This window comes from Oryx dammah, unplaced genomic scaffold (genome assembly GCF_014754425.2).
Source record: "Oryx dammah isolate SB20612 unplaced genomic scaffold, SCBI_Odam_1.1 HiC_scaffold_5, whole genome shotgun sequence".
NCBI lineage: Eukaryota > Metazoa > Chordata > Mammalia > Artiodactyla > Bovidae > Oryx > Oryx dammah.
Window position 1 is genome coordinate 38,367,942 of NW_024070189.1, and position 3,463 is coordinate 38,371,404.

The following is a 3,463-nucleotide window of genomic DNA, read 5'->3' on the forward strand; positions in this document are numbered from 1 at the left end:
CACCAAGGTACACATTCAGTTTTTCTTCCTAACTCAGTTTTGAATTCAGGTCTTGCACAAGCACACAGGACTCAGTTCAGTTCAGTTCAGTCGCTCAGTTGTATCCGACTCTTCGTGACCCCATGAATCGCAGCACACCAGGCCTCCCTGTCCATCACCCCTGTCCATCACCAACTCCCGGAGTTCACTCAGACTCACGTCCATCGAGTCACTGATGCCATCCAGCCATCTCATCCTCTGTCGTCCCCTTCTCCTGCCCCCAATCCCTCCCAGCATCAGAGTCTTTTCCAATGAGTCAACTCTTCGCATGAGGTGGCCACAGTACTGGAGTTTCACCTTTAGCATCATTCTTTCCAAAGAAATCCCAGGGCTGATCTCCTTCCGAATGGACTGGTTGGATCTCCTTGCAGTCCAAGCAAGAGTCTTCTCCAACACCACAGTTCAAAAGCATCAATTCTTCGGTGCTCAGCTTTCTTCACAGTCCAACTCTCACATCCATACATGACCACAGGAAAAACCATAGCCTTGACTAGACGGACCTTTGTTGGCAAAGTAATGTCTCTGATTTTGAATATGCTATCTAGGTTGGTCATAACTTTTTGACTAGCTAAACCTAAATCTCAAACAGGAACCCAGCAGCAAGGAGCTTAGCAAACGGGTGTTTAGTTTTCCAGCCATGGCATTATCAACTCAATGGACATGAGTTTGAGCAAACTCAGAGAGATAGTGAAGGACAGGGAAGCCTGGCATGCTGCAGTCCTTAGGGGTAGCTATGAGTCAGACACAACTGAGTGACAACAACCTCTGCAGTATGAGATGGCATACTCAAGAGAGGCGTGGACAGATGTGGAAAACCAAATTTACCCTGTCAGGTACATGGTTGCCCCTATCAGACTGTAATCCCTCTGGGGTCATCCGTCTCCTAATGTACTCATCTTCTCTCATTCAACGGTGAGGATGTTCTCCAGACATGAATGAAACTGAAATGAACTGAACTGAATCAAAGGGGGAAAGCCTTCTCATTTTTTATAACACATTGTACTTTTCCTCTGACATATTGTATTTTGTATCTTAGAGTAATTTGTACTCACATTCATTTCCCTGTAGACCAGAAGCTCATCTCTCTGTCTCCACATTCATAACAGGTAATACATGTTTGTGGACTGAATAAAAAACATAAACAAGTTAGTGAGAAGAAGTCCTGAGCCCCCATGTAGCTAGAAGTAGCTCCCGGAATAGCCATGTCATGAATATTTTAGATTTCCTGCTCTGTGAAACCATCACCACTGCAGAGACCCACAGGACAAGGTCCCCAGGAATCTCCTAGGCTTCAGGGGACCTGGGTTCCAGGGTACCTGCAAAAGTTGGGAAAACATCCACTCCCATTAACGCAGCCAGTAAGCACTTATTAGATGCCTGCCCGGGGCTAAGTGTGGCACCACTGCCTTTCCCTATACTGTTCATTAACCATTTTCTTGCCAACAAGGGCATGCCAGTGATCTCAACCTGAGTTACAGTGGAGACCCGTGGAGGGTGAGATTCTTACCCTACCCTAGGACAGGGGCTTTCCTGAGCCCTTTAGATTCTGAATGGCCTCCAGGCATCCTTAGCCAGGTTCCCTCACCTTGTCTATTCCTGACACATCTGGGAACAGACCAAGGTCCCGTTTCCAACCACCTGTGAACTGAAACACTAAACTCCACATCACATGTTATCTTTCAATCAGTTTAGAGCTCTCACCCTCTCAGCTCCCCTGCACCTAGACAAGTCCCCGCCATCCCTCAGGCTCAACGGAATGCTGCTTCCCCAGGTCTTCCCCTGACCTCCCAGTTTCATATTCAGCATCTCCCTCTTCTGTAATACATTTCACATGAAACCACCTGAATCATCCCCACTAGATTCAAAGTTCCAGAAGGCCAGGCACCAAGTCTATTTGCTTTACCTCTAGATCCCCAGGTGGCTCAGTGGTAAAGAATCTGCCTGCAATGCAGGAGACACAGGAGACATGGGTTTAATCCCTGGGTCAGGAAGATCCCCTGGAGGAGGACACGGCTACCCACTCTAGTATTCTTGCCTGGAGAACCCCATGGACAGAGCAGCCTGGCAGGTTACAGTCCGTAGGGTCACAGAGTCAGATATAAGTGAGTACGGGTGCATCTAGATCCCCAGCACCTAGAGGGGGGTTTACTAAATGTTTGCAGAGCCCACTAACTTTCATCCTCAAATAATATTTACATAATAGTAATTCTTTACATAGCTCGATGGCTTACCAAACCTTTCTGAAGTGAGTGTCACAGCTCCAAGTGGAAAGACAGGGCAAGTAATATAATTATTATTCTCCCTACTTTTCAGAAAGTGAAATATCACCTGAGGTAACTGACGTGTCTACAGTGGTGGAACCAGCATGAGAATTTGAATACACATCTGCATTCAAATAAACCCTGGGTCATATACCATCTGTTCATCAGATGCTCTGGCAGCCAAGTGAAATACTGGTACTAATGAAAGAGAGCAGGGGAAGGAATAGGTAGAAGCAAAAGCCAGGCCTCTAATCACTTTTCTTTCCTCTGGTGTCTGCTTGCTACCTAAACATGGTCACCCTGCCCATCTGGGGGCCGGGGTCCTCCACCAGGTCCTCAAGGACCTGAGGCTGGGCCAGAGAGTGAGGCCAGTGAAGCCTCATCCTCTGGGGAGGAGGGAGATGAGGGTGGGGTCACAGAGGCCCCCATCCATTATTATGTGTGTGCACACACTCACATCTGGACAAAACCCACACCAAGGTAGATTTACATATAAACACTGCACAAACAGGTGCCACACAGTATCCTACACATACACATTGATAAGCAGTTATTGCCTACTCATACACACATTTAAACGTGCACCCAACATAGACATCCAACCACGAGTGTGTACATACCACAACTGAAGTATACTGTTGCACACCAAGCTGTAAGCTTGGATATATGCATGTGGATGTGCAGACATAGCCCTGATGTATATATTTGCACACACGCTCTTATGCACACACACACACACAAAACTGAACACATACACGTAACTCATAATCTCTCTCGAGCACCTTACATTCAGCACACATGGAAAGGTACTGTTACAAGCTGTCACATCCACAGTACTCCTAGATTCACAGCAAGATGCATGCTCACATACAGGCCTCATTAGACGTGTGCCACATACCCACACCCTTGCAAACTTCTGGATAAGGATCACTCTCCTGCACAGAATCTTCAAATGCACTCACAAGTTCTACGCACAGAACGGTCCATCAACACATTCAAGTTGTCACAGGAGCTGAAAGGTTTTTCCAACCAAAGCCCAAGAGCGCGCGGCCGGGCTGCGGGCCGGCCCACGTGACCGGGTGGAACGCTCTCCCGCCCATGACGGGATGGGAAAAGTATGCCTGGGGCGGGCGCCGGCTGGGCTGCAGCAGCGGGAGGCGGGA